The 25,100-nt window shown below is 33.8% G+C and overlaps 2 pseudogenes; both read left to right on the top strand.

Moving 5' to 3' along the window:
• LOC102660860 (very-long-chain aldehyde decarbonylase CER1-like) overlaps positions 1-6,561 on the top strand; it is a 29,832-nt pseudogene extending 23,271 nt beyond the window's left edge.
• Positions 6,562-16,754: 10,193 nt separating this feature from the next.
• Positions 16,755-17,335, top strand: LOC100790540 (ethylene-responsive transcription factor 13-like; annotated as a pseudogene).
• The last annotated feature ends 7,765 nt before the right edge of the window (positions 17,336-25,100 follow it).

The following is a 25,100-nucleotide window of genomic DNA, read 5'->3' as shown; positions in this document are numbered from 1 at the left end:
ACACTTGGCGAACAATCTTTCATGTTAAAGCTCTCTAGAACTTTTTTGATATAGGTTTCTTGAGACAAGCCTAAAATGCCTCGAAATCTTTCTATATGGATCTTTATGCCTATGACCTAAGATGCCTCTCCCATATCCTTCATATCAAAGTTCTTTGAGAGAAATTGTTTCACCTCATATAGCATACCCTTATCATTAGTCACAAGTAGAATATCATCTATGTATAATACAAGGAAACAAATCTTACTCCCACTGACCTTCTGGTATATACAGTGATCCATGACATTTTCTTCAAAGCTGAATGAAGAAATGACCTCATGAAATTTTAAATACCATTGGCGGGAGACTTGTTTCAAGCCATAGATGGACTTATTAAGCTTGCAGACTAAGTGCTCACCAACACTAGATAAGAATCCCTCAGGTTGTTTCATGTAAACCTCTTCTTCTAGATCACCATTCAGGAATGCCGTTTTCACATCCATTTGATGCAGCTCAAGATCAAAATGAGCTACTAATGCCAAAATTACTCGAAGAGAGTCTTTCTTAGACACAGGGGAAAAGGTCTCTCTGTAATCGATTCCTTATCTTTGAGTGAATCCTTTAGCAACAAGTCTTGCCTTATGTCTCTCAATGTTGCCTTCTGAGTCTTTCTTTGTTTTGAAGACCCATCTACATCCGATGGCTTTTACACCAATAGGCAACTCAACGAGATCCCAAACTTGGTTAGATGTCATAGAATCCATCTCATCCTTCATAGCATTATACCACAAATTTGATTTCTTAGAACTCATGGCTTGTGAAAACGTCTCAGGATCATTTTCGACTCCAATGTTGTAGTCTGATTCTTGTAGGTACACTACATAATCACAAGGAATTGTTGTCTTTTTTACTCTAGTAGATCTTCTTAATGTTGTTTGGTCATCTTGCTGAGGAACTTGTTCAACTGGTTCTTCACCAGTTTGTTCAATATCATCATGTTGTTCCTCACAAATAACTTGATCTACATGATCACTTTCAACAGCTTGTGGAACTTCAATCACTGGTAGTCTAACACCCATTTTTAACTTGAGGGGTGGGAATGACTACCAACCCATTATTTGTCCCATAAGGTTCTGCTTCATAGTGATCCCTTTCAGAAGAAATGTTCTGAAATTGATCACTCCCACTGATCAAGTCATTTTCAAGAAACTTTGCATTCCTTGATTCCACAATCCTAGTGTTGTGGGATGGATAATAGAACCTATACCCTTTAGACCTTTCAGCATATCCAATGAAATACCCAGTAATAATCCTAGGGTCTAGTTTCTTCTCTTGTGGATTATAAATTCTTACTTCAGACGGGCATCCCTAAACGTGTATATGTTGTAAACTTGGTTTCCAACCCTTGAATAACTCAAAAGGTGTCTTTGAGACAGCCTTGGTTGGAACTCGGTTTAATATATACGCAGCCGTCTTAAGAGCATCAATCCACAAAAATTGAGGAAGCTTTACATTACTCCTCATGCTTCTCACCATGTCTAATAAGGTTTGATTTCTTCGTTCTGCCACATCATTCTGATCCGGAGAACCAGGCACAGTGTATTGGGCAACAATCTCATGTTCTTGAAGAAATTTCGCAAATGAACCTGGTGCTTGTCCATCCTCTGTGTATCTACCATAGTACTCCCCACCTCTATCTGATCTCACGATCTTAATTTGTTTTCCACATTGTTTCTCAACTTCAGCCTTAAAAACTTTAAAGGCATCTAAAGCTTCATTCTTAGAATGAAGTAAGTAGAGATACATATTTCGTGAATAATCATCTATAAAGGTTATGAAGTATTTCAGACTATTTGCTTCCATGTCTAGACAATATATGTCCGTATGTATGATTTCTAATAAATTAGAACTCCTCTTTGCACCCATTTTAGACTTGTTAGTTTGCTTACCCTTAATGCAATCTACACAAGTCTCAAAATCAACGAAATCCAAAGTACTAAACACTCCTTCATTTACTAATCGCTTGATTCTCTCAATAAAGATATGTCCTAATCTTCGGTGCCACAACATAGAGGATTCTTCATTCACAATACATCATTTTAACCCAACAGGAACGTGCATAGAATTATAAGTAGCGTTGCTTTTCAATTCAATCGAATAAAGACCATCAACCAATAATTTCATATTTATTTAGTAAATTAAAACCAAAGTCTGTAAAATTAAAATAAAATCCCAAAGGTGCAAGTTTAGAAACAGAAATTAAGATTTTACAAAAACTAGGAACATAAAAAACTTTCTCCAAATGTAATTTAAAGTCACTACTTAAAACTAAGATGCACGTTCCAATGGCCTCTACATGCGAGCTCATCCAACTCCCTGAGTAGATGCACTGCTCACTTCCCACTGGCTTCCTTAGGCTTTCCATACCCTGCAAGGTATTAGAAACATGGATTGTAGAACCAGAGTCAATCCACCATGTATTATGATTCACATTAATCATATTAGATTCATAAAAAACGAAAGTAAATGGTGTACCTTTCTTCTCAAACCAACTTTTAAATTTGGGGTAGTCCTTCTTCATGTGTCCTTTCTTTTTACAAAAGAAATACTTTGACTCCTTTTTAATTGTTGGTTGAGTCGGAATCCTTCCTTTATTGGTGCCTATAGACTTCTTCCTATCCTTTCCAGAAGTATAAGTAGTCAAATTTACCTTCTCACCCTTTTCCATTATCAATCTCTCCTCTTCTTGAACACACATGGTCATCAATTCATTAATAGACCATTTATCCTTATGTGTGTTGTAGGAGATTTTGAAGGGTGTATACTGTTGAGGTAGGGTGCACAAAATGAAATGTACCAAGAAGGATTCAGACATGGTAACTTCCAGGATTTTCAACTGAGCCACTATGTCCCTTAAGCACATGATATGTTAACGTACAACTCTCATTCCAATAAGCTTAATGGAAGGGAATTGCATAATGAGTATGCTAGCAAGCAACTTCTCAGAGGTCGTAAATTGTTCATCAATGGCTTTCAACAGATCTCTGACTTTATCATGCTGGTCAACTGAACCCCGGATACTATCGGATATGTTGGTTTTTATGAACATAACAGAGAGACGATTAGATCTCTCCCACTTTTCATAAAGGTCAACAACATCAGGTTTGCTAGTTTCAGTAATAGCCAATGGCTCATCCTTCTTTATAGCATAGTCAATATCCATCCAGCCCAAATGAAGGAGAATTATTTCCTTCCAAACCTTATAAATATCACCTTTCAATATGGGAAGGTCACAAGAAATATTCATAGATTGTGAAACTATAAACAAACACACATGTTTATTAAGAAAATTTGAGACTAAACAAATGTCATGTTTTGCCAATGCAAATCATGTCTCAATATATGAATCTAGTGACACAAAACTTGTCTGTGGGCTAAAGTCCTACTCAATTAGATTCATCATGCAACTTTATGATAAAACTATTAAATCATGTTCTTTTCCTTAATTCCTGTGGGTAAATTAAGAAATATAATATAATATTTTATCCTAATTAATCATACAAATACAACAAAATTCTTGTGGGTAGATTTAATCACAATACATATGATTAATCATAATTAATATTTCTAATGTGAATATAAATTTAGCATATAATTTTACTCAATTAAAGATGTTGTGGCTATTCTCTAATTTAATAAAATTATATTAATCACATAACATTCAAAAATAATCTTTGCATAACATACATAATAATGCAAACGTGCTCAATATTAGATCATAAAAATTCCATGTATACCAATTCAAAATAACATTGCACGTATATCCATTCAACATGTAATAAACTTTAAAGGATCAAATCCAATGCATATCAGTATTTAACATAATATTGCATGTTCAGCATAACTTAGAGACACACAAGTTTAAATAGCTTGCACATAAATGATTTATCCTTCATAAGTTATAAATATAAATGAACTGCACCTAATAAACAAATAAATTGCAATAGCTTAGTGGTAGAGGGAGTCATTTCATGTTGTAGGGCAAGGAGTCAAGACCAGCCCCAGGTGATTTTATTTCATTTATGTGTTCCTTTTAATTAATTAAAAACAAGCAACAAAAAGGCTACCAATAAAATTTGAACCCGCGACAAAGAGGTAATATTAACCACATCAACCATTGGATCAAGTCATGCTTTGTTTAGAATTCTCAGAAACAAATATATATTAACAATTTCATATCAGTAAACATGCGCATGTACATCTTCATCCTCCAGCGTATCACATTATTTTAATATATAAAAGTTTGCTTCCCTTTTACTGAAAAGGTTCAAACTTTTAATATTTAAATATTAAATTCAGCCTTTTGAGGAGGGTACGCTTTTAAAAAAATTCATTTAACGCTTATTGTTCACTTTTCTTTTTTAATTGAACAAAGCATAATAAAAGCAAGGCAGAGGCTCTGATACCAAATGTAAAATATACATATACTGGTCTAAACATGCAAATCAATTTAAATGGCATATTCAGATCAAACAACGGAAATTAAATATTACGAGCGTACCTCCAGCCATTGCAAATCGAACGCGAAGCGGCGCATACACAAACTTGAAAGGTAGTTTTGTTCTTCCAGACCCTTACTCGCTCTGAATAGATGGTGTATTTTTTCTGAATAGAGAAGTGGGTTTGGTGATACAAAATTGAGAGTACTCCATCTTATTTATAGAGTATGTCCATCATAGAGCTCAACTTGTTATCAGAACATGAGATAGAAGTTATTAGTACGTGAGATAAAGGATGAGTACGCGATTTGTTACTGAAGGTGGTTGCAACTATGTTGCAAAGATATGTGTTGAATGTGGATGGAAAATGGACCAGATTCATAAATAACAAAATTTTACAAAATAATAAAATAAAAAAAGGAAGCACATGGAACGTGAACGTGGGCTTCCAACACATTAAAAAAATAAAAATTTTGCCATAGAAATCAAAAAGGGTAAAGCTAAAAAAATGAAGAAGAAAGAAAGAAACGAACTGATTAAACAAATTTCTTTCTTTTGCTTTCTTCGTTAGATAAATCGATTTTCGGGGTTTGATTTTGAGTGTGGGACGAGAAAGCAGTAAACCTGGAATAACAAAAAAAGAAAACCTTTGTTAAAAGGGGAAAAAGGCGAATGAAGAAGAAGTGGTGTGACCGAAGGGCACCTTACCTGAGAGTGTGAAGGGGATTTGTGGAAGCAACGATGGTGGCTTTAGAGGGAATGTCCATGACGAGCTTGCGGCAAGTATCGAAGGTCACAACGAAGGTTGTGGCAGACTACGGAGGTCATGGAAGGGTGAAGGGCGAGAGTGAGATGTGCGGAGGTCACAGCTAGGGTGAAGGGCGAGACAGAAGATGAAAAGGCATGCGCGTGAATTCCAAAGAATGAAAAGCAAAAATTAATAAAGTAACCGCCTTCGTAACATTTATATCTAAGGCAGTTTGGGCTACCGTCGTTAACGCTTTATAAAGTTTAGTATTAATTTCAAAATTGTCACTGCAAGCTTTACTACATCGATTTTTTATAACCGACTTAGATTCAACGATGTTGAATCACACTTTTGTAGTAGTGATATTATACTATTGCATTCACATTGTGTCAACAAGGCGTTCGTAAACTTCTTTATCTATCAAAATTTTGACCACGCGATTAAATTTTTTTATCACATGATTAATTATATTTCAGATTGCTACAAAGCATAAGGATGATTATGTGAAGCTAAAAAATTCGTTCAATAGCTTTGAAAAAAAAATTGATCATTGCAAAAAGTTACACCCAGACAGTAATGCAATAAATTTTCATAGTTTCATTTTCAAAATGTACTTTACTAGAAACAAATTCTTGTTAATTGCAATCAAAAGGTATTAGTTTCCACATCATGAAATTAATTCTTTTATTTTTGAAGGGACCATGAAATTAATTCTAGTGAGTCTTTTAATGTTCTTGTTTTTGGGTTATGAGAATCCATTATGAAGGTCATTTTAGAGAAATACCCTTAAAAATATGAACAAATTTTCATGGATAATATTTAAACAAAAAAGATTAATGAAACAATAATTCCTATTTTTTACTTACCCATATTTAATGTGTAGACAACCAGTTTTGTCAACAATGACTAATAAGGTTTTCTTTTTTTCATCATTCATTTTTCACGTTATTTTTTTATAGACTTGGATAGTAGGAGAAGGATTAACCGAAGAGGAACAACCAAAGGCACCCAAAGGAACATTATTTATTCATTACTCACAATTCCCACCAATTAAATACTGTAAGGACTACTCCTACCACTTCACCCCAGTAATGCAAATTCCAAGTTCTGTTGAAAATGTCCACTCTTGTGAGGTTTGTTCATATCATCTTTTCATTGTTCAATCGATTCAATTGTCCTATTCAGTTTCTACTTGGAGGATTGAATTAATTTGGTTGAAATGTCAAAAGATAAAATGTCAAACATTGTATATGTATTGTAGAATTGGCTGCCAAGGAAAGTAATGAGTGGATGGCGCATAGCTGTGATATTGCACTCTTTAGAAGGATGGAGTGAACATGAGTGCAACTACACAATGCATAACGTAGACAAAGTTTGGAGTTCAACTCTTCAACATGGGTTCCAACCTCTTCGTGTCCCAATTAATAAGGAGTTAACTCATTATTAATGAGTAGTGGAAAATTAAATAATTAATGTGTTTTGTTATGTTGTTGTTTCTCTATGGAAGGTATTAATCTTTCCAAGTTAATTATGGTTATGGTTTGTTAAAATAAGTTTATTATGGCAGTGTAAGTCCTAAAGGCAAATATTTTATTCCAACATACTTGTGTATAATGGTATCTTGCTTTTATTTAATGATGATTGCTAGATATTTTATTTAGGTTCAAATATGTTTTGGTTCCTAAAATATAATTATATTTTGTTTTTTTTCACTAATTAAATAATACTTTGCTTGACTTTTGGTCTTTGAAAAAAATCATCATTTGTAATGGAAGTGTCATGTTAGTAATATACTAGGCGTGCCACATCACCACTTATCACACGTTAGCAACCGCTTGACATGTCATGTTAACACATAATATATTAGAGGGGTTAAAACATACGTTTGGTAATTTACTAGAAAGATGAATGGTAATAAGAAAATATGGATAAGAATAAAGTCCTAAGATAATAACAATAGTGGTATTAATAATTGAAAGGTTAATATCTAGCCATAGGTATGAAAAATTTACGACAAAGTCATGAGAGATAAATAAAAGGAATATTTTGATAGAAGAGTGTTATCTAAAAATTTTAAGGATTTTCTAACGATTATAAAAAAAATTAACACGTTCTTGAAACTTATGATTCTCATAGATAATAAATAAATAAATAATATGCATTTTTCTCTATAGTGAAACTTCTATTCAGTGCACTTTGATTTTTTGGATAAAGATAGAAACAAAATTTCACTCTTTTAACTATTTTTTTTGTCTTTCTACTTTTGTGATGATCAGAGATTAGATAAAATATTTTTTTTGTTAGGAAAGGAAACTTATTTCACATTTCTGGGTATTAATTATAATCACTATTCTTATCAAGTAAAAGTTATATTTAGAGACTTCTTCTATTTAAGTCAATTATAATTTAATCTCTAATTATTAATTATTTATTATCAGTCCTTATATAAATCACATCTCTCATAAGGCATTAATTCTAACATCTTACACATTGGTAAAAATTTTAGACCACTCACTAAAACATAATATCTAATTTCTTTTAAGTATATCTTTTTCGAGAAATAAGAAATGTTGCGTGCTAATGGAGCTTGGAGCCACATATTGCATAACATAGTTTAGCTTTAAAGTTTATGTTTTGGGGTATATCTTCCACGTTTCGCACGATGCCTTTCGGGTGATGGATAAATTGTATTAGACATGCACGGTATTCTTTTTTTTTTTTTATCATCGATTAAAGATTATATAAAAGAATGTACTAATCTAATCCTTTGTTTAGCTTTTGCTTTAAGTTATTTTTATATTAATTTTAAAATTTTCACGTTCTTGGATCGAAAACAAGTGATTCTCAAAGTGACCTTGAAATATGTAGTCCTTTGACTTGAAGTAAATTCTTTTCCAACATGCCGAGTTGTATATTTCAATAAAATATATTTAAGCACTAAATTTGATTTTTGATATTGATTTTTGATTTTTTGCAAGTGAATTATGCTACATTTAGTCCTTGCAATTAGGCATGGCGTCAGGACACATGCAATTTAATTTCAACGTTTCTAGCATCGTTGGTCTAAGACCCTTGAGGGTGTTAGCTAGGGAAGACTGGTGGAAGATATTTAATATAAGTTGTATCATGTTATTCATGCTTATTAAAAAAATTGATTAACTAAATTAATTAATTAAATAAAAGAGTATCTCAAAATTGATAAGAGATATATTTGTTTAGGTATCATTTCATTCGATCTTTTAAGTTTAAATATTGTCTCGATGATTATGTCAGATTGTCCTTAATTAAGCCTGTATACGATGTATAGATTTATACAACCACGATATATTTTTTTAACATAATTTCAATTCTTTCAAAAAAATAATATGAAATAGCTAATTCTACAATTAAGTTGTATTTTAATTTACTTACCTACTGAATAAATATTTCCCAATCAATATGCAAAAGAAAGTTTCACGGGATCCTTCTCATAAGCAAATTATCCGTAACACTTTTAATCAACATTGCTCATAATGTTTTGCAAATATTCTCGCCAAGGTAAGGAAGGCCTCGAAGAAACTTATTTAGAATAGTGAATAAGACTCGAGTTGGTATATATAGTTAGGATTTACTTAATCATGCTTTTGTTGAGGCTAACAGTGAATTTTCTTATATTAAGGGTAACTTAGTCTGTAATTTTCATCTCCAAACTGTGCGCAAACTTCTAGAAGCATTTATATATTATTGGGTGAGTTTGTTTAAATTTAAATTAAATATTTTTAAAAGAAATAGATAGAATTTTCTTTTTAAAATAAATAAAAAATATTTATTTTTAAGCAAAAAAAATAGATAAACATACTAAAAAAACTGTTTATTTTATTAAAATAAATACTTATTTTAATAAATAAGTGTAAATATTATGTAATGTATGAGACGAGACGTAGGTGGGAACTAGCTTAGAACGAATAACATATTCCAAGTTCAGCTAGCTGAAGGCATGGTTGCCCCTTGAACGCGTGCAATGCATTATTTGATACTTTTTTGCAATCATGGCCTTCGCTCTTACATTTAAAAGAATTACAATGTTTGACCGGTTTACTTATTAGCATTCTTTCGGAGAAAGGAATATTTTTTTTTTTGAAATTCTGTAGAAAAAAACCTCGTATATAATACTGCAAAACAATTCCGTTCCACACACACACACACACTAAAAGATTTAGAAAAAAAAATAATGCTAACTAATTAAACAACAAATCGAATCAAGGAAACAGTTTAGTATAGTAGCACGCACAGCACATGTACACCTTGGGAGACATTCTTTACTTAAAAAACTAACGTGATGTGACGTTCGTCACTTTCAACTTTCAAATCTGACCAATGCTATATTAATAGAAATGTGGTAATAGAATAAAGAGAGAAAAAAATGGGGACAAACACACACCGACTAATCATCAAATTTTATCGTGTTTTGAAATAAAAAAGTACATATAAGAACCTTCAAGCAACCATCATAAATCAATGCAACAATTGAATTCACACTACTATGTTTTTTCACATGGTGTATCTACGTCGATTATAAAAAACCGATATAATATATGATGCGGTGATATTTTTGTAATTAATGTCGACTATATTACACCGTTAATGGCGATTTTTATAAAACTGTTTTTGATGTTAACTGAAAGAAATTGTTTTCTTGAATAATTCATTAAGCATCATTCGCTTATATGCAAGATTACAAGCTAAAGATATGGCTAAAGATAAATCTAATAAATATAACAACTATAAAACTAAAGATAAACCTAATAGCTAAATATATGACTAAAGATAAATCTAATAGATATAACAACTATATAAAATCAGAATATATTATCATATATTCTAAAACACCCCCGCAGTCGAAGCGGGAGGTCGACGGACACTGAGATTGTCTCGAAAATCCTCAAATAACACCAAAGGAAGTCCTTTGGTAAATATGTCTGCAATTTGATAACGAGACGGGACATGTAAAACTCGAACTTGACCACGAGTAACCTTTTCACGAACAAAATGTATATTCATCTCAATGTGTTTAGTGCATTGATGTTGAGCCGGATTACCCGCAAGATATATGACACTTACATTATCACAATAAACCAATGTAGCCTTCTGGATCAGACAATGAAGCTCCAAAAGCATATTTCGCAACCAACATGACTATGAAACTACATTGGCAGCCCCTTGGTATTCAGCCTCTGCACTAGACCTTGACAAAGTAGTCTGTCATTTAGCTAACCAAGAGATCAAATTATCACCAAGAAATACACAATACCCAGAAGTAGACCGTCTCGTATCCGGGCATCCACCCCAATCAGCATCCGTATAAGAAACAAGAATGGATGTAGATGATGGATAAAGATGAAGACCATCATGGTCTATAGTACCCTAAATGTAGCGCAATATGCACTTGAGAGCTTGCATGTGCTCATCCTTTGGGTCATGCATGAATAAGCACACCTGTTGCACTGGGTCTGGTAAAAGTAAGGTATTGTAGAGCCCCAGCAAGACTCATATAGAGATTCGGATCCTTAAATGGAGTGCTTGATGTAGCACTAAGCTTTGGTTTAGTATCAATAGGGGTAAGTGATGACTTACAAGAAGACATGCCAGCACGATCAATAATCTCCATGGCATATTTCTTTTGAGATAAAAATAAACCACCTGCATGATGAGTTACAACAATGCCCAAAAAATAGCTCAACTATCCCAAGTCCTTCATAGCAAATTCCGAGCTAAGAAGGGTAATAATGGACTTACGAAGCTCATTAGAGGAAGTAGTCAAAATGATGACATCCACATATAACAAAATATAAGCCATAGAAGTACCCTGTCGATAGATGAAAAGAGAATGATCCGAAGTGCTATGAGAGAACCTGAGTGTATGAACAAAATCAGCAAATCTCTTATACCAAGCCCGCGGTGCCAGTTTAAGCCCATATAGAGACTTCTTTAACAGACAAACATGATTAGGTTTTTGCGGGTCCCTAAAACCCATAGGTTGATGCATGTAGACAGTCTTATTAAGTTCATCATGTAAGAAGGCATTTTTGACATCAAGTTGATGAATGGGCCATGCCTTAGACAAAGCCAAACTCAGAACTGTGCGCATAGTTGCTAGTTTGACCACCGGACTAAATGTCACCACAATCTACGCCAACCTGTTGAGTTTTGCCATCACCTACAAGACGGGCTTTATGCCTCTCAAAAGAACCATCATATTTTTCTTTATGAGCAAAAATTCACAATGACCGAATTACATTAACATCAGGTGGACGGGGCACCAACTCTCACGTCTTATTTTTAATAAGAGCATCAAATTCATCATCCATAGCCTTTTTCCAATACGGGTCCCGAAGGGCCGACATGGGGTTACGTGGCAGAGGGGATTTAGCAACAATGGTATGAAGATTAAAGATCTTCTTTGGCTTAACTATCCCATGTTGGCTGCGTGTAACAGCTCGAGGAGGTGGGTTGGGACGTGAAGAAGGGGCTGGACTAGGAGGAGGAGAAACAGTCGCTGGACAATTCATACAATTAAAAATATTCTTCTTTGGCTCAATGGTTGGGCCGGTTGCAAGATTAGGGGAGTTGGGCCTGAATGGAACTAGACCAGGAGTTTAAGCATTAGGAGTAGTGGATTGAGACACTAAATGGTGGACCACGTATAGGTTTGGGCCATCATCTAAGAAATCATAAGTCTGAATATGAGGAATATGTAATTTAGCAAATGGAAATTGTGTCTCATTGAAAATGACATGACGACTTATAATTATTTTCCCAGAAGATAAGTCATAGCATTTATAACCACGGTGATTCAAAGGATATCCCAAAAAAACACATGGAGTAGAGCGGGGTTGAAGTTTATTTATGGTAGTTGAAGGAAATAGAGGATAACATAAACATCCAAAAACCCAAAGATGAGAATAGGTCGGATCCTTATGATAAAGAACCCTAAGAGGAGATTTATAGTTCAATAACTTATGAGGAAGAATATTGAGAAGGTAAGTCACCATTTGTAAGGCATGATGCCAAAAGGAAAGAGGTAATGATGCATGGGCAAGTGACGTACGAACAATATTGTTAATTGTACAAATTTTCCTTTCGGCTTTCCCATTTTGAGAAGAAGTATGAAGACAAGACAATAAAAAAGAAATACCATTCACTTTACAAAAATCCCAAAAAGGCTTATTATCAAACTCTTTACCATTATCACATTGTATATTCTTTACTTCCTGTTCGAATTGAGTTCGGATGAAAGTTCTAAAATTTATGAATGTGGAATAAGCATTTGATTTGTTTGAAAAAGGAAAAGTCCACAAAAATTTAGACTAATCATCTAACAACAGGATATAATATCAGTGCCCTGAGGAACTCAAAACAAGTAATGTCCAAAGATCAGTGTGAACAATATCAAATGGCATAAGAGTATGAGAATGTGACAAAACAAAAGGTAACTTAATATGTTTTCCAAGAGAACATGAATGACAAATACGAGAATCTCTAATTTGATTACATTCAATAAATTTATTTTTCCTAAGAGAATGCAAGATAGATACTCCCAGGTGTCCTAACCGCTCATGCCAAAGAGAAGGAGCTAAGGCAGCATAAGTAGAGGAAGAAGTGGCTGGAGTGGTGGACTCGGTGATAGGATAAAGTGTGCCCCGACTCTCACACTTCATTAGAGACATCTCTGTCTAAAAATCCTTCACAGAAAACCCAAAGGGATCAAATTCAACAGTCATAGAGTTATCAATGGTAAATTTTCTAACCGACACTAAGTTTTTGATTAGTTTAGGAGCATGAAGGACATTTTTCAAGGCTAAAGGAGGATGTGTGGAAGGCAAGTTAGTTTGACCATAACCACGAATAGAAATTGATTGTCCATTACCAACAGTGATACCACGATGATTGCTCATATTAAAATAAGACGTGAGATTACCTGAGGTGGACGTGATATGAGAGGTGGCACCGATGTCCATATACCAATTTGGGTCAGGAGAAGTAATATCGAGGGTGTGCATTGCAGCCTCGATGTCTGTTGGAGTAGGAGTTGTGGTTGTGTTTGCCTGCTGAGGTTTGGACCCAAGAATATCGGGTTGTTGGCGCGGAGGTTGCTGATAATTAGGCCTGATCCATGGAGCAGCTGGGTACGGACAAGGTAGAGCAACCCACTACATCCATGGCCAAGGCCATTACTGTCCTGCAGGCCAAAGGTTGTTCTGGGGCTGCTGTTGTCCACCCCCGCAATTGCTGCCACCGCCACCTTTACCCCCGGCACCAGAGCCTCCCTTGCCAACGCCTGAGTTATCACGCCCACCAATGTTGTTGCGATTCTTTCTAGAATTGCCACAGTTTGAATACCGTTTTCCACCATTATTTGTGCGGCGTGCTAATGAATGATCAGACATCTCTTGAGATTCATCCGAGTCATGAGCCACCATGGTGGAGGACGAGGTTTGAGCCGCCTTTTTGAGGTAGGATTCTTTGAGAACAAGCATCGACCATGCTTGATAAAACTAAGGCAAGGGATCACTTTGACAAATGAGTGTGACCACTCCCTTGTAGGGTTTAGTGAGACCGGACACCAATTGTAGAACCAACCTGCTGTTATCGACCGGAAAGCCGACGTTCTTGAGTTGATCTGACAGTGACTTGAGATGTTGACAGTAAGCAAAGACACTTGAAAAAGCCTCCATGGTTGTGTGGGTGAAATCATACTCAAGTGTAACGGCACGAAAGTGTTTGTTATCTTGGAATATATCACACAACCTATTCCAAGCCTCCATTGCTGTGGTGTCGGGTTCAAGAATAGTATGTAAAAGATCATGAGAAATGGTGGCATAAATCCATTGTAGAACAGTGGCGTCTAGTATCAACCAGAGTTCTGTCTCCTCCTTCGTTGGTGGCACCTTCTGCTTGCCATCCTATAGAGGAATTATATGATCAATTACTCTATGGGATCGTGCGTGAATTTTGTAAAGTTCAACCCATGTCGCATATTGGACATTTTCCATCTCAATAATGATTGGGACATGATTCTTGATGTTGGATACAACAAGAGCAAGGTGAAAGGTAGATTTTGAGTCAGATATGGTGATCGAGAATAAGGAGAGAAGAAGAAGAAAGGGGCTGAATGGCGCTAGGGCCTGTGTGCAGAAGGCTGAGGAAGGTTCAAAAATCTTTCCCTAAGCAATCTTATACCATGAAAGAAATTGTTTCCTTGAATAATTCATTAAGCACCATTCGCTTATATACAAGATTACAAGCTAAAGATATGGCTAAAGATAAATCTAATAGATATAACAACTATAAAACTAAAGATAAACCTAATAGCTAAAGATATGACTAAAGATAAATCTAATAGATATAACAACTATATAAAATCAGAATATATTATCATATATTCTAACATTAACGTTACAAAAGCAATTTTATAAAAACTGTCTTTGATGCAAGTCATTTTTAATTATGGCCACCGCTCTTGATATATTCCGCGTGAGATCCTTGTCTGCCGCAGGCTAGGTCTATTGTGCCCTTCATTCTGCTTTAGTCTCGTCCCCCTACCTTCCATTTTCCCCTCCAAAACACTGCATACGTGTCCAAGGTAATCCTCGATGTTTATAGTTGTTGTCCAAGGTAATCCTTGATTTCGCAAATGGCGACTTAGATGCGATGATTCGTTGCGTTTTGACCTGATGTGGAATGATTGGGAGGAAATTAATAGTGTTTGTTCACTGAAAAATGATTTTAATACTGAAAAATGATTGGGACCCGCTCCTCCACGCCAGAGACTCGACCATTCCCACTGCCACTGACTCCGACGACAACCAAGACAACCTCGAGTGTCTCAAGAGAGTGCGGAGCCTCTACCAGCCTTTGTCCGTTATTTTGCCGCTGGCTGCCGTGTCCGACAATGACGATGACAGCGTGGACAACCTCGAGACAGTGCGAGCGATTATGAAAAGGTTTAGTACCTATGGCGAAGGTATGTTTGAGCTTCTCTATGCGTTAAATTTTGAATTTTTATTTCGAATTTTGGTCATAGTTTTTTAGTTGAATGGAAATGATGCAAACTTGCGCAGGTTTTTTATTTTTGGTTTAATTTGTTTGTTTGTTGTTAATGCGTGCTATGAGGTGTTATATTGCTGCTTATTTTTTCTTTTTATGCATTCGAATGAGCTTTATATTACACAAATGTCTCTTTGAAGTGATTGTGAATTTTTGCTTTTTGTAACACTCTTTCTTATTTAGCTTTACTTTGGATGTGTGTTTCTTAGATTTGGGGCTTAATTATTAGTATCATTATTATTATTCATTACAATGGCTTCTCAAGGACTTCCAGGCTTCGAGCACTAAAAAACAGGAAATGTGTTATCAATGAAAAAAGATCCACATGTTTAGTTAATATCTTCAAAAACGTTGTTTGCTCCAAAGAACGTACTCTAAGGTTAGTTCTGTGATGATTTTATAATTCGCTGAAATCTGAATTATTATTGTGAATTCATGGTACTGGATATTATTTAATAGTCCCCTTCACTTGAAACATAAATTTTTATATTACAAGAACTATGGTTGTAATTTGTTTCATATAGTTAATGGATTTGAATGGGTAATATTAAATAGGTATGGAGAGGAAGGATTATTTCCTATGAAAGCTTGAATACTTGAAACATGGGTAATATCAAATAGGTATGGAGAGGAAGGGTTCTTAAAAATTCAAGATATATACCACCTATATATGTTAACATGAATTAAAAAAAAATACTTTACATCATAGTTACTCATCTCAAATAGTGGTATGTAGCATTCATCTTAATTTGAAGATGCTATAGCAGGAAACAGTGCGGCTATTTTAAATATTATAATACACTAAATAATTTATAGTACGCATATAAATACTAACAAAATGCAATGTGGCATGCTATAGAAGTGTGAAATTTGCAGGCTTTGTTATTTGATTATTGATTCTAGTATTATGCCTGTTTTGGGTGAATGAGGATTGAGGGGTTTGAATCTATTGATTAGTAGTTACTTTAACAGTTCAACCTAATAAACGAGTGCAAAGATTTAGGTAATTTAATTGTTTTCTAATACACTGGCTGGTAACATAGCATTTGTCATTTTCTTAGTATTGTCAGTTGTCAATGATTAATATTTGTAATCCTTGATTTGCCTTTTTCTTTTTCGGTAGAAACATAAAAAAACATCTGCAATGTGTTACATAAGAACCGTTAGAAAACTCGCTTTTTTAACGACGGTATTTTTTAGAACCGTCGTTAATGATGTTTTACTTTCAATGATGTTGGCTACAACGACGGTCTATAATCATTGTTGAAAGCCCTATTTAACCGTCGTTAAATAGTATTTTTGCAGTAGTGTGAATATACCAGTGTTATTTTGCATCTTCACTATGTCTACCTTTTTCCTTATAAAAACATAGACACGACACTCACAAGTCACAAACAACAGAACCTACGAAAGTAAAAAAAAAATCAAACTTGTACGAAATAATGAACCCTCATGCTTTAAACATCAACATGAATACCCTTGATGACATTGAGCTCCCTATAACGACGTCGTTTAACGATGCTTCCGCGTTGGTGCCGCCGACAACGGCAATGTTTGGATGGAACTCCAACTTTCGGAATGTTTTCTTGGTGGAGAACTGGGCAGAGCTGCCGTTGAAGGAGGATAATGTGGAAGACATGGTTATCTACGGTGTTTTGCATGAGGCTGCCACCACCGGATGGCTCCCCGCTAATGCCAATGGGGTGAGCAACGTAGGGATAACTGTGAAAATGGAAACTAAGAGTCAAAATAGTGACAATTCAGTTGCGCGTGGCACTCACGCGCCTCCTAGGAGGGGGTTGAGCTACCGGGGCCTAAGGAGGAGGCCATGGGAAAAGTATGCAGTAGAGAGATAAGTGTGAGAGTGGGCCTTGGAACCTACAAAACTGTTGAAAATGCAGCTTTGTCTTATGATCGAGTCGCGTTCAAAATACACGGCTCGAAAACAAAGCTGAATTTTTCTCATTTAATTGGCTTGGATTATCATATCGAGCCAATTAGGGTTAACTTAAAAAAATGTTAATTGGATGTTTCCTTGTCATCATTGGAGGTGGCTCCAAAGCGGAGTAAGAATGGCTCTTCCACATATTTGGAGCTGAATGATTCAAACATGTTGCAGTTTTTCTATGGACAGTAGGTGGCAATAATAATAGAGAATTAATGTTTATATGAAATGTGTTAATGTATGTCTCCCCATTGTTATGGGATTGTAGAAGTGTGATGATAATTTGTGATAGTCTTAATTTTCCTTTTGTTAATTATTATAATTTTGGTGTTTGGCTCTTTTGTAAAACACCAAAGAATTTTCACAAGTTTCGTTTTTTTAAAACTTAATCAATACTTTAAGTTCATTGTTCCCCTCCAATTAATGATGATAATGATGATGCATTTGAAGAAAGACAGAAGTCAATAGATCCGCATAATCATTCACATATGATAAACGTGTATTTTGATTCTACTATATTTTCATATTAATGACATAATTTGCTGGTGTTGCTTCATAATTTGAAGAAAGCCAGAAGAAAAGAGAAAACTAATAAGATTACGTAATGCATACTCTTTATTATTTGAACATTCGTATGTAGTGAGGGTGGGTGTGGACACCATAAATTAAATATTTATTTGTGGTTATCATTCTACAATCAGATGCTCTAATAAAGAGGGTTACTTCCTCTTTACTCAGGGAGCAAAATTAATCATAATAAATTAATCAAAATCACGTGTTGAAAGAAACAGTTATTATCCTCAATAAGGGACAAGATTTTAATTTGCTAAAATCGGTGACTAGCGACTACAACTATATATCGATAACTTTAAACTTAATTAATTAAGGATTCTTCTATATATATGAAAGGATGCGGAGATTTTTTGAGGGGCAGCTCTGAGAATGGTAAGGAAGTGGGGAAAATGTGTTTAGAAGGATTTATAAATAGTCAACACAGATAACCAAACTATGTAAAAGAGTAACAAATAGGCAAAAAATAATAAATATGTAATATCTATTCTATGATTTGTTCAAAAATTGGTATTTTAATTTGGGTCGTTTATATATTCTTGCTTTCTTCATCAAGTTAATATTTTGTTCTAACTGTGTTTGATGAAGAGGTGAGTTTTCTATCCCAAATAAGTTCATAAATTTTAATACTATATTAAAAAGTCAACTATGGATGGGATAGCATAGTAATAGATCACAAAACATTGACTAAAATGTTGCAAAGAGAATATCTTGAAAGTTGATGTTAATTTTCAAACATTTTCAAAGTGCTTATAATTTTTGGAATGATATTTTTGGTGTGTGGACAAAGTTCCACGTTGGTGAGTTTTGCATTCGGCTTGCACTCCAAAGCCATAAAAGGAACTTTGTTCACATTCCAAAATATTGATTTGTGCAATATCATAATTTTTTAGGAATCCAATAGATCTTTAAGAAAAATTAATAGAGAAAATAGTTTTTCGTATGAGATTCTTTTGGTAGTTGTAATTTCTTTCATTTAGTAAAATTCTTTTTTTTTTGTCTCACTGTGATTATAGATACTCTTTTCTCATCTCTTATTTTAGTTGCGCGTAATTATTTTGTTACCCGTAGTCAACATGGATTATCATTTTGTTAGAATTAATGTCTCATGTGAAAAACATGTGACTTATGTAGGGACTAATAAATAAACAATTAATAATTAAGGACTAAATTGTAATTAAGTTAAATAGCAGAAGTTTCTAAAAGTAACTGTTACTTGATGGAAATAATGATTATAAAAGGGGTTCATAACGTAAAACGAGGTCCCCTTCCTGACAAAAAAGTGTTCTCTCTAATCTCTAGTCATCACAAACGTAAAGAGACAGAAAGAATAGTCCAAGGGAGTGAAATCTTATTTTTCTCCTCTGTCAAGAAATCAATACGTATTATTCATTTATCATTTGTAAGAATCATAGGTTTCAAGATCGTGTTGGTTTCCTATAATTGTTAATCTAGGAAATCCTTAAAAAATTTTACATGTGGTATCAAAACATGTGTTATGAAATTTATGATTCTTTAAAAATGCTTTATTTTCTCCCAATTATGCATGAACCCTAATTATGAAATTTAGGGTTTTTTTTTTCTACTGCAGCTATGAAATTTTATATTGAAATGAGTATTAATTAAATTGGCCTTCAAATCACAAGTATGAATGCGTAAAATTATATTATTTTGATTGTGTTCAATAGAGAAAGACTTGTGATGTTTGTACATGATTGGCGCTATGGACTGTACATATTAAATTTGGAGAAAAAATTTAGATTCATCTTTTTGTGCTATCTAATTTGATTTGATGATAATTGCTGGTGTTGGTTTTTTCCTTTAACATATATTCATAAATGTGGAAAAAAGCCATTATCGTGACTGCCAGTTTTTATTTCCAATTTTTTGTGCTCTAATTTAATTCAACATGTACACTCCTGGCAGGGTTGAAGGAATCCTTTTGAAATTGCTATTTGCAACCCACATTTTGTTATTCTTAATCACACTTGCTCATTTTTTTCAAATATTATTATTAAACGTGATTAAAGGATTGAAAGTTTATGTCCTACAATTAAATTAACATGAATACTTTGAAATTGCAGGTAACAATATATATATATATATATATATATGCTACATATTTGCTTGAATGTGTTTGAATGCAAAAGACAAATAAATGTGAATATTATTTTATGGCCTGGAATGAAATTAATAAAATGGCTATGAATTGTTAATAGCAATAAGTATGTGCGGGACATATATTTGTTTGAAATTAAGTGTATGATAGATTTATTAGTCACCAAAGTGGCCAAGTCTATAAGTTATTTAATTCTAAATTAATTATTATTTCAATTATTCATAGAATAATGGATGCTAAATTATATGATTATTGGTTTATGGGTACATTGAAATTCATTGTTATAAGACATTTATGATCCGCCTAAAGGTTGATTAGTTGTTCTTATAATTAATGAATATAATTGTAGGCGATTTATGTGTATCATTAATTTTATTTATATACCCAAATGAAATAAGTACTACTAATTGGTGCATATTTAATTGTTAAATAATGTTAAGAATTTTATTAGCATCATCATGTTTGTATGTTGTGTGTTGGTGTATCACCCAAAGGAGAGCATCAATATACATGGACTGTTATCTGAGCGAATCATATGTATGACATGTGTTTTATGTCTCAAAATACTTATATAAATTTTATTATGAAGAGAAAGTCCATTATAAAGCTTGAGAAAAATTTAACAGACTCAACCTAATGTTGATGAGAATGACTGTTGTAGACAGTACTAAGTTTTCCCTAAAATCGAAAGTGTTGAAAAGTTTATGGGATTAGTGGGAGAGCGGTCTCAAACAGCTGATAAGTCTCTTTCTAGGACATTAATTAATATGCTGACCATCATGAAGTTTGACGGTTCGCGTACTATGCATGAACAAGTCATTGAGATGACAAATATTGCAACAAGACTCAAGACCTTGGGAATGGTTGTGAATGAGAACTTCCTTGTTCAATTTATTTTAAACTCATTACGCCTGAGTATGGCCTGTTCCAAATGAGCTATAATACCATGAAAGATAAATGGAATGTGCATGAATTGCACAATATGTTAGTTCAGGAAGAAATATGGCTTAAGAATCAAGGAAGTCTCTCAGTCCATTATGTTAGCCACCAAGGGAATCAAGGAGCTGAAAACAAATTTTATGAAGAAGCATGATAAAGGCAAAGGGTCATTAAAGATCAATGGCGACTCTTTGCAAATCCAGAAAAAGGTATCAAAGGGCAATAATTGTCAATTTTGTGGGAAATCAGGACATTTCCAGAAGGATTGCCTAAAGTGTAAGTCTTGATTCAAAAAGAAAGGTGAGCTTAATGCTCATATATGTCTTGAATCAAACTTAACTGAAGTTTTTCATAATTCATAGTGGATTGATTTTGGATATACGACTCATGTTTCTAACACTATGCAGGGATTCCTTACAATCCAAACCATAAGCCCAAATGAGAAATTCGTCTTCATAGGGAATAGAGTGAAAGCTCTAGTGGAAGCAGTCGAGACTTATCGTTTAAAACTTAACACTAGGCATCATTTAGATTTACTGGAAACTCTTTATGCACCTAGTTTATCTAGGAATTTAGTTTCAATATTTAAACTTGATGTTACTGTATACTCTTTTAATTTTGGTAATGGATGTTTCAGTTTATTTAAGCATAATCATCTCATTGGTACAAGTGTTCTTTGTGATGGTTTATATAAATTGAAATTAGATGGTTTGTATGCTTAAACCATTTTAACTATGCATCATAATGTTGGCACTAAACGTAATTTAGTGAATGAACGATATGTTTTCTTGTGGCATAAATGTTTAGGTCACATTTCTAGAGAAAGGATGAAAAGATTAATAAAGAATGAAATTCTTTCTGATTTAGATTTTACGTATCTAAATATTTATGTGAATTGAATTAAATGAAAACAAACAAAAGATACAAAGAAAGGAGCCACAAGAAGCACTCAGCTTCTTGAAATTATGCATACTGATATTTGTGGACCTTTTGATGTTAATTCTTTTGGAAAGGACTTTATCACCTTTACTGTGACTATTCACGTTACGATTATGTCTACTTACTGCATGAAAAATCTCAGGCAGTGGATGTCTTAGAAATTTACTTGAATGAAGTAGAAAGCCAATTAGATAGAAAGGTGAAAGTTATTAGATTTAATAAAGGTGGTGAGTACGGAAGATTCGATGAAACTGGACAACACCCAGGTCCATGTCTTAAACTTCTTTAGAAATGTGGCATTTGTGCGCAATACACAATGTCTGGTACATCACAACAAAATGGTGTATCAGAAAGGCGTAATAGAACAATGGATATGGTTAGGAGTATGTTAAGCAATTCAACTTTACTCGTATCTTTGTGGATGTATGCCTTGAAAACAGTCATGTATTTGTTGAATAGGGTTCCTAGTAAGACAGTTCCAAAGACACCTTCTGAACTGTGGACGAATAGGACACCTAGTATAAGGCACTTGCATGTTTGGGATTGCCAGGCAGAAATGAGGATTTATAATCCGTAAGAAAGAAAAATGGATGCAAGAACAATCAGTGGATATTTTATTGGTTATCCAGAAAAGTCAAAAGGGTATATGTTTTATTGTCCTAATCATAGTATTAGAATTGTCAAAATTGGAAATGCAAGGTTCATTGAAAATTGTGAAATCAGTGGGAGTACAGTTCCACGAGATGTGAAAATTAAAGAAGTTGAGTGCAAGTCCCTTTAGCTTGTGCCTCTCGCAGTAAGGTGATTGTTCATTTAGTTGTTGTTCAAAATAATAATGAAAAAGAGTGACACAATAATGAGTCCATGATACATAATGAACCTTTTATGAAAGAACCACAAGAAATAGCATTAAGGAGGTCTTAAAGAAAAAGGAGACCAGCTATTTCAAATGACTATGTGGTATACCTACATGAAACAGAAACAAACTTAAGCATTAATGATAATGATCCAGTTTTGTTTTCACAAGCTGTAAGTTGTGATAATTTTGAGAAATGGTTAAATGCCATGAAAGAAGAGATAAATTACATGGAACATAATGGTGTTTGGGACCTTGTAGAATTACCATAGGGTTGTAAGAGAGTTGATTTCAAGTAGGTCTTCAAGACTAAATGCGACTTTCATGACAACCTTGAATGTTACAAGGCTAGACTTGTTGCCAAGGGATTTACTAAAAAAGATGACATTCATTATAAAGAGACGTTTTCACCGGTCTCATGAAAGAATTCTTTCAGGATTATCATGACATTAGTTGTCCATTATGACTTGGAGCTACATCAGATGGATGTGAAAACTGCCTTTTTTAATGGAGATTTAGAGGAGAATGTTTATATAGACCAACCAATGAGGTTCTCAGTTGAAAGAAAGAAACACATGGTGTGCAAATTAAGGAAATCAATATACAGTCTTAAGCAAGCTTCCCGCCAATGGTATTTGAAGTTTAATGATACCATTATTTTCTTTGGATTTAAGGGAAATACTGTTGATCAATGTATATATCTGAAAGTTAGTGGGAGTAAGGTTATTTTTCTAATTTTGTATGTTGATGATATATATTGCTTGCTACTAATGATCCTGGTCTTCTTCGTAAGATTAAGAAATTTCTCTCTAGCAACTTTGAAGTGAAAGATATGGGTGATGTAAGCTATGTGATAGGAATAGAAATATTTCGTAATAAATCACAAGGATTGTTAGGTTTATCTAAGAAGGCATATATCAATAAAGTACAAGAGAGATTCAGGATGAAAACGTGTTCAACATCACATGTTCTAATTTAGAAATGAGACAAATTTAGTCTTACACAATGTCCTATAAATGATATGGAACGAAAACAAATGGAAGCAATTATGTGTGTATCAGTTGTTGTTGCATCTACCCTGAAAGCTAAATTTATAGCATGTTTTGAGGCTACAATTCATGCTAATTGGTTGCGAAACTTTATTTCAGGGCTTAGAATTGTTGACAGTATTGCTAGGCCGCTGAAAATGTAGTGTGATAACTCCACAACAGTATTTTTCTCTAAGAACGACAAGTACTCTAAGGGTGCTAAGCATATGGAATTGAAGTACTTTACCGTGAAAGAAGTTCAAAAACAAAGAGTGTCAATAGAATATATTAACACAAACCTTATGGTAGCTAACCCTTTGACAAAGGAATTACCGTCCAAGATATTTATAAAACATGTTGAAAATATGAACATTATTGTTATTGATGATCATTAAGTGTAATTTACCTTATGTTAATTTTACTGACACTCTGAGCTCATTTATGATATGTTTCTGATTACCTATTCTGTATTTTTGCATGCATGTTTGTGTTAGAGTAATGTTAATATTGAATAAAAACATTATATTGAACCAATTATGTATTCCTAACTAATGGTATCAAAGCCTAAGGATACCGTTACAGAACAAAATCACGGTGGGGTTAAAAATCGCAGAAAATGCTACAACAAAACGGTGATGCAGTCATTGCGGCCGCAACCAGCGCTACAAGAATCCCGTTTCAGTCAAGACAAGATTTTCACCCAAGAATCCCATTTGAAAATTAAACCAAAAGAATCCCAACAATGAACAAATTAAATACATACGTAACTTTCGAAACCCCTTTCTCCTTAGATGATGTTGTGTATATTTAAGAATGGAAGTCACAAGATTGAAGAGGAAGAAAAATCTAAAGTTCGTGAAGGAGAAAGGTGAAGACAGAGAGACCACAGGTAAAATTGAAGAAGGAAGAATAAAAATTGTTTTCTACTTGTCTGAACGGGAGAAAAGAGGGATAATCAAAATTGTTAGAGCATCTTCCATAAGAATATTTTATGAATTGTTTAAAATTGAGTAATAATTATACCATTGAAATAAATGAATTAGAGTAAATTTTTTTAAAAGATTTTAAATTTATGTAATATCGTAAGACTTGCAAATTTTAAATAAACAATTCATTTAAACAATTATGTATTATAAACGTTCTTAGTGATAATAGATTTAAGATAAAAAAAAAAAAACAAAGTTAAGATAATAAGGGACAGTGGAAAGTTAGGGTGGGAATTTGCTGACTGGAAAAAAGAAGTGGGAAGTTAAAATTAAAATTGAAAATATGAGTGGGAGATTGTTTATTTGCCTATTTGGATCACTTGAGTTGAGACTTGAGAGCAGGGAGTAGGTTAAAAAAAATGCTTGCAAAATTTAATTAATTATTTGAGTGAATAGGAAATCAATT

This window comes from Glycine max, chromosome 3, assembly GCF_000004515.6.
Source record: "Glycine max cultivar Williams 82 chromosome 3, Glycine_max_v4.0, whole genome shotgun sequence".
Classification (NCBI taxonomy): Eukaryota; Viridiplantae; Streptophyta; class Magnoliopsida; order Fabales; family Fabaceae; genus Glycine; species Glycine max.
The sequence above is the reverse complement of the archived record's forward strand: the minus strand, read 5'-3'. Positions and strand labels throughout refer to the sequence as shown.